This window comes from Mobula hypostoma, chromosome 6 (assembly GCF_963921235.1).
Source record: "Mobula hypostoma chromosome 6, sMobHyp1.1, whole genome shotgun sequence".
Lineage (NCBI taxonomy): Eukaryota > Metazoa > Chordata > Chondrichthyes > Myliobatiformes > Myliobatidae > Mobula > Mobula hypostoma.
In genome coordinates, this window is record NC_086102.1 from 61,281,195 (window position 1) to 61,296,159 (window position 14,965).

The window sequence follows — 14,965 nt, forward strand, 5'->3', positions numbered from 1 at the left end:
CAATGTGAATACACCAGTTAAAGCCATCTCACGCATGTGTGCTCTTATTTAATCGATATGTAGTTCTGCATAGACACAACAGATTGGCAACGAGTATGAACCTGAATGTCAGAAAATATGAACTGCACCAACAGTTATGGGAAAAAATAATGAGAGTTAAGCAGCATGAGAAATCCGTTACAGGCGCTAACAAAGGAACACTTGAGTAACAGTGAAAGACGTATTGAATTTAAAGTGAAATAACGTGGTGATGGCTTCAATCAGGAAAGTTGATGAACTTGATAGCGCTAATGAAGGCTGGGAGTCATACATCAAGAGGGTTCAACTGTATTGTAACATGAACAGTATGGAGGAGCAAAAGAAAGCCCCTACACTTCTTAGCTTAATGGGCCCAAGAACGTAGTCTCTTACACAACCTTGTAACCCCTGAGAAGCCAGCAAGCAAGACATTCAACCAAACTCTTTCAATTTCACAAAATCACTTGAGCCCTAAACCTCTGGTAATAGCTGAGAGATTTAGATTTTACAAAAGTAAACAGTCAAAAGATGAAAACATTTCTGAATACATTGCAACTTTCCCAGTACTGTGACGTTAGAGGTGCACTTTCTGATGCATTAAGGGATTAGCTTGTATTTGGCATGCAAAGTCAAAGCATTCAAAAGAGGCTACTGTCAGAAAAAGACCTAATCTTAAAATGGGCATTGGGCATTGACCATTGCAATCTCATAAAGGATACAGCTGAACTGCAGAAAAGGACGTCAGACATGCACAAAGTGTCCCTGAATGGTGTAAAAACCCAAAGATGTTCACATCCTCCCATAATGCAATTGACTTTTGGTTCAAAGAAAAGCTGTTCAGAAAGTATCACATACAGAGAATGTGCAAGGTAGACAAAAAGCACAACCAAGTAAAAAGTCTCAAACACAGAACTATGCAAATGCATAAAAGTTACCAAATGTAAAACAGAATCAGACAACTTAAAGCTGAACCGTTATGCCTAAAACTGCACAGTATTACTGAAGCAGATTGCAATGTACTATGGATCACAGCAGATATGTCAGGTGTAAAACTGAAAATGGAACTGGACATGGGGTTAGCTTTACCTATAATTCCAGAAGCTGGCTACAACAGACATTTTTCTAAGATACCATTAGAGAAGACCTTAGTGATGCTAAAGACCTACACAGGCGAAAAACTGTGCCCCAAAGGCAAAGTGAAGGTGATATATGGAGGCCAAACACCGCAGTTAGAGTTTTATGTATTGAAAAGTGGGCCAGCACTTTTCAGACATGAATGGTTGAGAAAAATCCAACTAGACTGGCACTCAATCAAAGCTCTCAGTGTGGCATCAGCGGGCAACGACAGCCAAATGGTCGCACTAACCAGAGACTGGCACAGCTGCTTAATGCTTATGAAAAGGGGATTGGTAAACTCAAGGACAGGAAGGCCAGAATTGAACTGGATGAAACAGCAACACCAAGGTCCATAAAATGGGTCCATTGCCTTGTGCACCACTTCAGAAAGTGGATGCTGAACTGCGGAGCTTGGAGGCATTTGGAATTCTCACCAGGGTTGGAGTGATTGGGCCATGCCCATTGTTCCAGTAATCAAGAAAGGGAAGGCCAGAACCGTTTGCATTTGTGAGTATTCAAGGTGAGCATCAACCCAGTGCTGCAAATTGTGCAGTACCCCTGCCATGAATAGAAGACGTTTTTGTATCTTTGGCAGATGGGGAGAGGTTTTCAAAGATCAACTTCTCACAAGCCTATCTACAAATGAAGATTGAGGAGTCAAGCAGGAAGTTCCTTATAATCAACACTCACAAGGGATTGTTCCAGTATAATTGTCTCATCTTTGCCATCGCATTAACTCCAGCAATTTGGCAAAGAACAGTGAGCCAAGTGCTCCAAGGTATCCCAGGAACACAGTGTTACCTTGATGACATCATCGTGGTTGGCAAAAATGATGAGGAGCACCTCCAGAACTTTGGTAAAGCGCTTACCAGGCTGAGTGAGTATAATCTGCTCACGAAGAGAGAAATGTGAGTTTTTCAAGAACGAAATCTCATATTGTGGACATGTCATTGACAAGCATGGCTTACATAAGTCACAAAAGAAGAATGGAGCAGTGCTGCAGGCACCCAAACCGGAAAACGTGTCACAACTCAATTTATACTTGGGCTTTGTAAACTGCTACCAGTGGTTTCTCCCAAACATTGCTGCAGTGCTTCATCCATTGAATGCACTGTTAGACAGGAGCAAAGTGGGAATGGTCAGAAAGATATGAAAAAGCATTCAAGGAAACACAGAGACTAATAACATCCGATGAACTGCTCACCCATTATGACCTAACCCTGCCCATCAGACTGGCATTGGAGCCGTTTTATCACACATTATGAAAGATGGATCTGAACACCTGATTATTTTTGCTTTAAGATCACTGACAAGTGCAGAACGCAACTAGTCACAGATTGACCGAAGAGACCTTAGTCTAATATGGGGAATAAAGAAGTTCCACTGCTACATCTACGGACAAAAGTTTATGCTAGTGACAGATCACCAGCCCCATGTGTCTATTTTCTAAACCAGGAAGGGAATTCCAGTGATGACTGCTACCCAGTTACAATGTTGGGCACTATTCCTAGGAGCCCACTCTTATGACATAGAGTTCAAGAGCACCAAACAGCACAGCAACACTGACGGCTTGTCAAATCTTCTACTATTGGCAACTGAAGAAGTCTTCATACCCAGCAAAAATGTTCCGTACTGTGTTAATGGACCAGTTGCTGGTAGTAAATTCCAAAATACAAAGGGAAACAAGGAATGACCTGACATTGTCAAAAGTCTGTGAAATCACCATGCAAGGATGGTCAGCTCATGGTAACCCTGTGTCTGATTAGACAGGATTGCTATTGCATGTTTACCGAAAAGACAAGTGGACACCCGGTAGGATAGCTGCAGGAACTGGACCACTGGTGTACACAGAGGATGTTGGAGATCAGACATGGAGATGTCATGTGGACCAAATCCTGGATGCTCAACCGAAGAACACGCCTGAGTCGACTGTATCCAACAAGATGGACACATTACAGTCACTGGACTTGCCTCTCAGTGATGATCTCACTGACAGCAATATGACACCAGAAACTGAGAAAGTTGTGTTAGACCAGACATCTACCAAACCCGATGCCACTCCACAGGTCTAGAAGCATTATTTTAAAAGAAACAGAGCACTACTCAAAAGTCTGAACCTTTAGAACTGTGAAGTTAATTATGGACTTATCGTGAAAGCATGTTTATTTGGAATATGGGTTTACGAAAGGGAAATTGAATGTTTTGTACATGTACAGTTTATATTGCACTAATCTACGGGGGGAGGTATAGATCTATTTCTTTTTGAGCAATAACTACCTCCAACTTAGCACTACGTATTGATCTGTTGTCGGCACATGCGCTGTTGTCTACGCATGTGCATGGTTTTCTCTCTCTCACTGCAATGTGAATACACCAGTTAAAGCCATCTCCCGCGACATGCTTTTATGTAATTGATATGTAGTTGTGCGCAAATACAACAGTTTTTTTTTTATTTCACAATTTGCCTGTCAGACTAAAAGGTAAAGATAACAGGTGTAGGGAACCTTGGTTTTCAAGCGATATTGAGGCCCTGTTTTAAAAAAGAGAGGAGATACATCACAAATATAGGCAGGTAGGAACAAATGAGGTGCTTATGGAGTGTAAGAAATGCAAGAGAACACTTAAGAAATAAATCAGGAGGGCTAAAAGAAGGCATGAGTTTGCCCTAGCGGACAAAATGAAGGAGAATCCTAAGGGATTCTACAGATATGTTAATAGCAAAAGGATTCCAAGGGACAAAATTGGTCCTCTGGAAGATCAGAATGGTAATCCATGTGTGGAACCAAAAGAGATTAAAGAGATCTTAAATTAATTTTTTTTCATCTATATTTATTCAGGAGATGGACAGAGAGTTTATAGAAGTGTCAGCTACTTCATGGACCCTGTACAGATTACAGAGGAGGGGGTGTTTGCTGTTCTGAGGCAAATTAGGGTGGATAAATCCCCAGGGCCTGACAAGGCTTTCCTTAGACCATGCAGGAGGCAAGTGCAGAAATTGCCAGGGCCATAGCTGAGATATTTAAATCATCCTTAGTGACAGTTGAGGTATCAGAGGATTGGAAGATATTCAATGCTGTTCTGCTGTTCAAGAAAGGCTCTAAAAATAGCCTGGAAATTATAAGCTGGTGAGTCTGACATCGGTCATGGGAAAGTTATTGGAAAGTATTCTGAGGGACTAGGATATAAGAGTATTTGGATAGACATGGACTGATTAAGGATAGTCAGCATGACTTCATGCATGGTAGGTCATGTCTAACCAATCTTACAGAGTTTTTCGAGGAAGTTACCAGGGAAGTGGATCAAGGCTGTTACGTACCAGCAGCAATAGATCACAAATTGAACCAGGTTTTAATGTTAAAACCACTATCTTTATTAGTGTCTACTCAAAATATAAAAGATTAAACGAAATAAACGGAAAATAACAATGTTATGCGTGTAAACGTGTGTGTGGCTCCCAAACAGTCACATTTAGGAACAGTTCTTAAAGTCTTAAGATTCAGATGGCAAAGTAGAAAGGTTCAGTAACCCACGGAACAAATGAGTGAGGGGAGAGATTTGTAAAATGTAGAGAGAAGCCGATTACGAAGAAATTCCGCAGGTTCCATGCTGGGAAAACAAAATAACAGTTGCTGAAGATCTTATCCGTCGAGTCGTTCCAAAATCCACATAAAACATCACAGGGGAACAGTCACAGAAATATCCCTTATTCCAAGTGGTTACCACATAACACACCGGAATCCAGGTAAGGTTAACAACAGTGGTCCCACAGGATATTCCAACAAAAATCCACGTGTGGATTATATGAAGTGACAGTCCCACATCCAATGCACCATGTTCTGTTGAGCAACCCAATCTTTTGGGCATGGGAAGGTATCAGACTTTTCCCATTTTAACCAGGCTCCTACTGGCAGCTTGCAGTCCAGAGCCTGTATCTCCCCCTCTCTCTCCCCCTCTCTCTCCCCCTCTCTCTCCCCCTCTCTCTCCCCCCCTCTCCCCCTCTCTCCCCCTCTCTCTCCCCCCTCTCCCCCCCCCTCTCCCCCTCTCTCCCCCTCTCTCCCCCTCTCTCCCCCTCTCTCCCCCTCTCTCCCCCCTCCCCCTCTCTCTCCCCCCTCCCCCCTCTCCCCCTCTCCCCCCTCCCCTCTCTCCCCTCTCTCCCCTCTCTCCCCTCTCTCCCCTCTCTCTCCTCTCTCTCCCCCTCCCTCCCTCCCACCCTCTCTCTCCTTACAGCACTGAAAATCTCAGCGGTCTGTCGCAGCTTATACTGGTATCATAGTCCCACCTCACCCAGGCATCTCTTAAAGTGACACTCACAGTCAACGAAACCCATGGGCACATAACAAGGCAAGGCAGGGTACTTTGTTACATAGATTTTAGCAAGGTATTTGACAAGGTCCCACTTGTGAGGTTGGTCGTTAAGGTTCAGCCACTCAGCGTTCAAGATGAGGACATTGGCTTTGTGGGAGAAGCCGGAGAGTGGTAGTAGATGGTTGCCTCTCTGACTGGAGGCCTGTGACTAGTGGAGTGCCGCAGGAATTGGTGCTGGGTCCGTTGTTTGTCATCTATATTAACAATCTGGATGATAATGTGGTTAACTGGTTAACAAATTTACAGATGACTATCAACAAGATTGGGGATGTAGTGGACAGAGAGAAAGGATATCGTGGCTTGCAGCGGGATCTGGACCAGCTGCAGAAATGAGCTGAAAAATAACAGATGGAATTTAATGCAGACAAGTGCAAGGTATTGCACTTCTGCAGAACCCACCAGGGTAGGTCTTGAACAGTGAACAGTCGGGAACTGAGGAGTGGTAGAATACAGGTCCATGATTCGTTGAAAGTGGCATCACAGAAGGCTTTTGGCATGTTGTCCTTTATACATCAAAGTATTAAGTACAGGAGATGGGATATTATGTTGAAGTTGTTTCAGACATTGCCGCAGCCTAATTTGGAGTATTGTGTGCAGTTTTGGTCACCTACCTACAGGAAAGATGTAAATAAAGTTGAAAGAGGACCTGAGTTATAAGGAAGGATTGAATAGGTTAAGACTTTATTCCTTGGAACATAGAAGATTGAGAGGAGATTTGATAGAAGTATACAAAATTATGAGTGGTATAGATGAGGTAAATGCAAACAGCATTTTTCCACTGAGGTTGAGTGGGACTACAACTAGAGGTCATTGGATAAGGGTGAAAGATCAAAAGTTTAAGGTGAAGTTGAGGGGAAACTTCTTCTCTCAAAGGGTCGGATGAGAGTGAAATGAGCTGCCAGCACAAGTGGTGCATGCAAGCTCAATTTCAATGTTTGAGAAAAGTTTGGATAGGTACTTTGATAGTAGGAGTATGGTAGACAATGGTCCTAGTGCAGGTCAATGGGAGTAGGCAATTTAAATTGTTCAGCATGGATTAGATGGGCCAAAGGACCTGTTTGTGTGCTGTACTTTTCTATGACTCTAAGCTGAACATTCTGTCAAATTTCTGTTCTAATGAAGGAGGCACTGATTCTAGACTCTTCTGGTAACTAAAACACTTAATTATTGATTCTATATGAAATAATCTTAATGTAGACAAAATCTTGTGGAGTGATCTATAACATACAAAACTATGAAGGGTATGTATCGGGTAAATGTAAGAATGCTTTTTCCACCAAGGTTGAGTGGGACCATAAAATAAATCCTAGACTCAGTAAAAATATCAGGACAGGATCTCAGCAGTTGGAATAGAGTCTTTGCAGGCCACTGGTTGCCTGCAAGTATTAGACTTGCTAGTTCATGGACTCTTTGGGAAATGTGTACCTTGAATACTTGGGAAATCCACCATAGCCGGCCCCAAGCCCAGCTGAGAAAGGAGGAGACCCTTCGGCCTGAAACATTGACTGTTCGTTTCCACGGAAGCTGTCCGACCTGCTGAGTTCTTCCAGCGTGTTGTGCATGTTGCTTTGACCCCAGCATCTGCAGAGTATTTTGTGTTTGAGAAAAGAGGAAGGTTGGGCATCCCATAAAATCCCCGTGCTACAAAAACACTAACAGAAGTTCCAACGACCTCATCCCTGGGAGAGGAAGGGTACACCAAGAAGGTAAGTTACAGCTAGGAAAACTTGACAGAATGACCCAAGACTGAAGACTCTGGCGAGCTGCTGTTGGTGGCATATCCCCAGTAGGGGTGATGGGCTTAAGAAGAAGAAGAAGAATACTTGGGAAGCAGTATAGATTTAATGAGGAAGGTTTTCTGAACAATCATATTTTGGCTGAGGTTATAGATTCCATAATAGTAACAAGCTGGTGGAGAGCTGACCGTTGGTTGCAACTATACTTCTACTTCACAAGATTCCAAGCTGCTTTTGAGAATACTGAAATTGCCTTAAAGGTTAACACGACAGCACAATGTAGGATAAAGGGAGACAAACAGGGTGCGTAGCAAACAGAAGTAATGCAGAATTAGGTCTCTTGTGCCAGCCCTGCTATTGCATGAAATCATGCCTGATTTTTTAGCTCAGCATGTCTTTGCTGCATCAATTCTGTATCCTTTGATTCCATTAATATGTAATAATCTATCAGTTTCCGCTTTGAATATACTCTGCCACTGAGTTTCCCTTCAATAGCAAATTCCAAAGATTCACTACCCTCTTCGACCTCATTTCTTCACAGTTCTAGATGAGCAGTCCCTGTCTTGAGACGATGATCTCTGACAAACCAGTCAGGAGGAACACCATCCCTACATCTGAACTATCCAGCCTCTTTAGAATATTGTAACATTTGGAAAGGATAGGTCAAGCCTCCTCACTTGACAAATCTGATATCCCTGGAATCAACCTGGAAAATATTTGCAGCACTCACTCCATCACAAGTATATCCTACGCCGGGTAGGAACTACAAATCAGTAAACAATATTCCAGATGCTGAGAAAAATAATCAGAACAAGTTGCCTCTACTCTTTTCAGATGGGTGCTTCATAATTGGCTTGGGCAAAGTGGGTTGAGTGAGCTCCTGTGCTCTATGACACTACTCAAATTCTCTTGAAGTAAAGCCCAACGTGTCATTTGCTTCCCAGTTGCTTGCTAAATCTTTGTTAGCTTTCACATTTTGTATATGAGGGCACTGGCATCTTTTCAGTCATTTTTTAAAAAATATTCAGCTTTTCCAATTTCCCAAAGGTGGATGTCCTTTCTTATTTCCCATATTATATTCCATCTGCCATGTCCTTGCCTATTTGCTTATCTTGTGTATGGTTTCCTTATAACCTAACCAAGATTACGTAATTAGCTTGGTATTATGAGGTAGCTTGATTATTTTGTGCCCTATCCCTTCATCCAATTTAGTGATGTGTATCATGAACATCTGGGGCTTTAACGTCCATCCTTACCATTCAAGTCATAGCCTCCCAACTTGTAAATGATCCCATTTATTCCTACTGTATGTTTTCTGACCTTTAATCATTCCTCAGTAAATACCAGTATACTACCCTTAATGTGCTCTAATTCTGCTTAATAAGTTCTTGTGTGGAACTGCATCAAATATGTTGCAAAAATCTAAATACACCATATCATCTGCGTCACCCTTAACTCTTCTGCTGGGAGCAATCTCGGAAATTCCCACAAAGTTGTCAAATATTATTTCTCTTTCATAATTCCAGGTTTATTCTACCCAATGTTCTTCTTGTTACTTTCCAAGTGCCTTACAGTCATTTCCTTGTTTATAGATTACAGAATTTTCCATGATACTCATGTTAGGCTAACCATTTTTTGTTTTCTCTTCAATTTATTTTTGTCCTGTAAACTAGGGTTACATGTTTTACTTTTCGAGCTATGAAGTGTTTTAATTTGTGTGTTGGGGGCAGAAGTGAGTGTTGTCATTATTACTTAGGTGAAAATGCTTGGAAAGTTGAATGGTCTGAATGTGTTTAAGTCGACAAGACCAGATGTACTACACCCCACGGTTCTGAAAGAAGTAGCTGAAGGGATTATGGAATCATTAGCAATGAAATTTAAAGAATCAATAGATTCTGGCATGGTTCTGGAGGACTGGAAAATTGCAAGTGTCACTCCACTTTTCAAGAAGGGAGGGAAACAAAAGAAAGGAAATATTAAGCCAGTTAGCCTGACTTCAGTGACTGGGAAGATGTTGAAGTAGATTGTTAAGGATGTGGTTTGAGGATACTTGAGGCCACATAACAAAGCAGGCCAAGGTCAGCATGGTTTCCTTAAGGGAAAATCTTGCCAGACAAATTTGTTGGAATTTATTAAAAAAATAACAAGCAGGATAGACAAAAGAGAATGGGTGGATGTTGTGTACTTGGATTTTCAGACGGCCTTTGACAAGGTGCTGTACATGAGGCTGCGAAACAAAATAAGAGCCCATGGAATTACAAGAGAGATTCTAGCATAGTTAGAGCATTGGCTGATTGACAGGAGGCAAATAGTGGGAATAAAAGGATCCTTTTCGGGTTGGCTGCTGGTCACTAGTGGTGTTCCACAAGGGTCTATGTTGGGATTGCTTCTTTTTATGTTATATGTCAATGATTTGGGTGACAGACTTGATGACTTTATGGCCAAGTTTGCAGACAATACGAAGATAGGCGGAGAGGCAGATAGTGTTAAGGAAACGGGCTGCAGAAGGACTTAGATAGATTAGGAGAATGGGCAAGGAGGTGGCAGATGGAATTCAGTGTCAGGAAGTGTACAGTCATGTGCTTTGGAAGAAGGAATAAAAGTATAGACTATTTTCTAAATGGGGAGAAAGTTCAAAAATCCAAAGTACATACTGATTCGGGAGTCCTCATGCAGGATTCCCTAAAGGTTAGTTGAATCAGTAGTGAAGAAGGTGAATGCAACGTTCTAGTTCTTCTATTCGAAAATTTAATCATGGAATATTTAATTCATAACCTTGGTCACTTCGCAACCACTTCTTTGTAACATCTTTTAGATTGTAGCCATTAATGCACCTACCTTTTTACAAATACTGTGTGTATTCTGATAATGAATCTTCAGTTTTTCCTTCATGCCATTTGTCCCTACTTTGACTCTTGTCAAAGGTATACTCTTGTACAAGTGTCCCCCGCTTTACGGAAGTTTGCTTTACGCCACTTTACGAAAGACCTACATTAGTACCTGTTTTGCTAACCGAAAGAAATCCGAAGAGGATTTTCGCTTTTACGATAAAAGGCGCCCGCTTTAAACTTGTGTTTATCACCAGAAAGACTACCATGACCGTGAAGCCTTGCGCGGGCAGGTGTGTGAGTATGCGTGTACTTGCCGATTTTTTTTTTCTACATATTGCTTTTTGGCTAAATCTTCCCGATTCTGTTAAGTAAAACTACACTGTACCTACATTATTTCTATTCTAAAAGGCGCCCGCTTTAAACTTGTGTTTATCCCGAGAAAGACTACCATGACCACGAAGGCTTGTGCGGGCAGGTTTGTGCGCATGCATGTACGTGCCGTTTTTTTAGGTTTTATGTGCTATTTGGTATGATTTGGTAGGTTAATTTTTGGGTCTGGAAACGTTCAAAAAATTTTCCCATATAAATTAATGGTAATTGCTTCTTTGCTTTATGCCATTTTGACTTACGAAAGGTTTTATAGGAATGCTCTACTTTCGGATAGTAGGGGAAACCTGTATTTGCATTCACTGCCCTTTCCTAACTTATCCTGTACATGTATCGTCACCCATTTTGCCATCCTGCACTATTGCTTTGTCCTTTATCATTTTACTTTCTAAATTTACCCGAGCCATATTCCCCTAAGTTAAGTTTAAATGACATGTTTCCACATGCTAATGTTGTTGTGTGCTCTCACTGAATGGAGTGCAGTTGACCAGGCAATGCATCACTGAATTGTGTTTCCTGTATCTACTACATGGCAAATGATATAAAGAACCACAATATTGAAAGGCCTCTATAGACTAGATGTGGAAAGGATATTTCTTATGTTGGTGGGGGGGGGGGGTGTCTAAGACCAGAGGACACAGCCTCAGAATAGAAACATAGAAAACATACAGCACAATACAGGCCTTTCGGTCCACAAAGCTGTGCCAAACATGTCCTTGCATTAGAACTACCTAGGCTTACCCATAGCCCTCTATTTTTCTAAGCTCCATGTAGCCATCCAGGAGTCTCTTAAAAGACCCTTTCGTTTCCACCTCCACCACTGCTGCCGGCAGCCCATTCCATGCACTCACCACTCTCTGCGTAAAAACAAAAAACTTACCCCTGACATCTCCTCTGTACCTACTTCCAAGCGCCCTCTCGTGCTAGCCAATTCAGTCCTGGGGAAAAGACTCTGACTACCCACACGATCAATGTCTCTCCTTATCTTGTACACCTCTATCAAATCACCTCTCATCCTCTGTCGCTCCAAGGAGAAAAGGCTGAATTCACTCAACCTATTCTCATTTGGCATGCTCCCCAATCCAGGCAATATCCTTGTAAATCTCCCCTGCACCCTTTCTATGGTTTCCACGTCCTTCCTATAGTGAGTCGACCAGAATTGAGCACAGTACTCCAAGTGGGGTCTGACCAGGGTCCTGTATAACTGCAACATTACCTCTCGGCTCTTAAACTCAATCCCACGATTGATGAAGGCCAATGCACCATATGCCTTATTAACCACAGAGTCAATCTGTGTAGCAGCTTTGAGTGTCCTGTGGACTCAGACCTGAAGATCCCTCTGATCTTCCACACTGCCAAGAGTCTTACCATTAATACCATATTCTGCCATCATATTTGACCTACCAAAATGAACCACCTCACACTTATCTGGGTTGAACTCCATCTGTCACTTCTCAGACCAGTTTTGCATCCTATCAATGTCCTGTTGTTACCTCTGACAGCCCTCCAGACTATCCACACACACTCAACCTTTGTGTCAGCAGCAAATTTACTAACCCAACCTCCACTTCTTCACCCAGGTCATTTATAAAAATCACAAAGAGTAGGGATCCCTGAGGCACACCACTGGTCACCGACCTCCATGCAGAATATGACCTACAACCACTCTTTGCCTTCTGTGGGCAAGCTAGTTCTGGATCCACGAAGCAATGTCCTCTTGGATTCCATGCCTCCTTATTTTCTCAATAAGCCTTGCATGAGGTACCTTATCAAATGCCTTGCTAAAATCCATATACACTACATCTATGGCTCTATCTTCATCAATGTGCTTAGTCACATCCTCAAAAAATTCAATCAGGCTCGGAAGGCATGATCTGCCTTTGACAAAGCCATGCTGACTATTCCTAATCATATTATGCCTCTCCAAATGTTCATAAATCCTGCCTCTCAGGATCTTCTCCATCAACTTACCAACCACTGAAGTAAGATCACTGGCCTATAATTTCCTGGGATATCTCCACTGCCTTTCTTGAATAAGGGAACAACATCCGCAACCCTCCAATCCTTCGGAACCTCTCCTGTCCTCATGGATGATGCAAAGGTCATTGCCAGAGGATCAGCAATCTCTTCCCTCACTTCCAACAGTAGCCTGGGGTATATCCCGTCCAGTCCCGGTGACTTATTCAACTTGATGCTTTCCAAAAACTCCAGCACATCCTCTTTTTTAATATCTACATTCTCAAGCTTTTCAGTCCACTGCAAGTCATCCCTACAATCGCCAAGATCCTTTTCCCTAGTGAATACTGAAGCAAAGTATTCATTAAGTACCTCTGCTTTTTCCTCCGGTTCCATACACACTTTTCCATTGTCACACTTGATTGGTCCTATTCTCTCACGTCTTATCCTCTTGCTCTTCACGTACTTGTAGAATGCCTTGGGGTTTTCCTTAATCCTGTCTGCCAAGGCCTTGTCATGACCCCTTCTGGCTCTCCTAATTTCATTCTTAAACTCCGTTCTGCAAACATTATAATCTTCTAGATTCATATCATTACCTAGTTTTTTGAAACTTACGTAAGCTCTTCTTCTTGACGAGATTTACAACAGCATTTGTGCACCACGGATCTTGTACTGTACCTGCCTTTCCCTGTCCCATTGGAACGTACCTACTCAGGACCCCACGCAAATATCCCCTGAACATTTGCCACATTTCTTTGGTACGTTTCCCTGAGAACATCTGTTTCCAATTTATGCTTCCAAGTTCCTGTCTGATAGCCTCATAGTTCCCGTTACTCCAATTAAAGGTTTCCCTAACTTGTCTGTTCCCATCCCTCTCCAATGCTATGGTAAAGGAGATAGAATTGTGATCACTATCTCCAAAATGCTCTCCCACTGAGAGACCTGACACCTGACCAGGTTCATTTCCCAATACTAGATCAAGTACAGCCTCTCCTCTTGTAGGCTTATCTACATATTGTGTCAAGAAACCTTCCTGAACACACCTAACAAACTCTACCCTATCTAAACCCCTCACTCTCTGGAGATGCCAAACAATATTTGGGAAATTAAGATCTCCCACCTCAACAACCCTGTTATTATTACTCCTTTCCGGAATCTGTCTCCCTATCTGCTCCTCGATGTCCCTGTTACTATTGGGTGATCTATAAAAAACACCCAGTAGAGTTATTGACCCCTTCCTATTCCTAACTTCCACCCACAGAGACTCCGTAGACAACCCCTCCATGACATCCTCCTTTTCTGCAGCTGTGACGCTATCTCTGATCAACAGTGCCACACCCCCACCTCTTTTGTCTCCCTCCCTGTTCTTTCTGAGACATCTAAAGCCTGGCACTTGAAGTCACCGTTCCTGCCCCTGAGCCATCCAAGTCTCTGTAATGGCCACAACATCATAGCTCCAAGTGCTGATCCACACTGTAAGCTCATCCACTTCATTCATGATACTCCTCGCATTAAAATAGACCCATCTCAAACCATCGGACTGAGCACATCCCTTCTCTATCACCTGCCTATCCTCCCTTTCACACTGTCTCCAAGCTTTCTCCATTTGTGAGCCAACCTCCCTTTCCTCTATCACCTCAGTTTGGTTCCCACCCCCCAACAATTCTAGTTTCAACTCTCCCCAATAGTCTTAGCAAACCTTCCAGCCAGGATATTGGTCCCCCGGGATTCAAGTGCAACCCGTCCCTTTTGTTCTGGTCACACCTGCCTGAGAAGAGGTCCCAATGATCCAGAAATCTGAATCCCTGCCCCCTGCTTCAATCCCTCAGCCACGCATTTATCCTCCACCTCATTCTATTCCTATACTCATTGTCATGTGGCACAGGCAGTAATCCCGAGATTACTACCTTTAAGGTCCTGCTTCTCAACTTCTTTCCTAACTCCCTGTAGTCTGTTTTCAGGACCTCCTCCCTTTTCCTACCTATGTCATTGGTACCAATATGTACCACAACCTCTGGCTGTTCTCCTTCCCACTTCAAGATATCGTGGACGCGATCAAAAACATCCCGCATCCTGGCACCTAGGAGGCAAACTACCATCCGCGTTTCTTTCCTGCGTCCGCAGAATAGCCTGTCTGACTCCCTAACTATAGAGTCCCCTATCACTGCTGCCATCCTCTTCCTTTCCCTACCCTTCTGAGCCACAGGGCCAGACTCTGTGCCAGAGGCACGGCCACTGTTGTTTCCCCCAGGTAAGCCATTCCCCCAACAATATTCAAGCAGGAATAATTACTGTTAAGGGGGACAACCACTGGGAGCATCCTTTTAAAACAGAGATGAGGAGGAATTTCTTTAGCCAGAGAGTGATGAATTTAGAATTCATTGCCACAGGCAGTAGTGGATGCCAAGTCATTAGGTATGTGTGAGGTAGTGATTTGTCAGGGCATGAATGAATAATGGAAGAAGACAGGAGATTGGGGTTGAGAGGGAATATGGATCGGCCATGATGAAATGGTGGAACAGACTTGATGGGCCAAATGACCTAATTCTGCTCCTA

The 14,965-nt window shown here is 42.8% G+C and overlaps 1 protein-coding gene across 2 annotated transcripts in view; it reads left to right on the plus strand.

Moving 5' to 3' along the window:
• The window catches only part of pola1 (polymerase (DNA directed), alpha 1), a 301,055-nt gene that overhangs the window by 215,556 nt on the left and 70,534 nt on the right, over positions 1 to 14,965 (plus strand). The gene's annotated exons all lie outside the window — the stretch shown is intronic.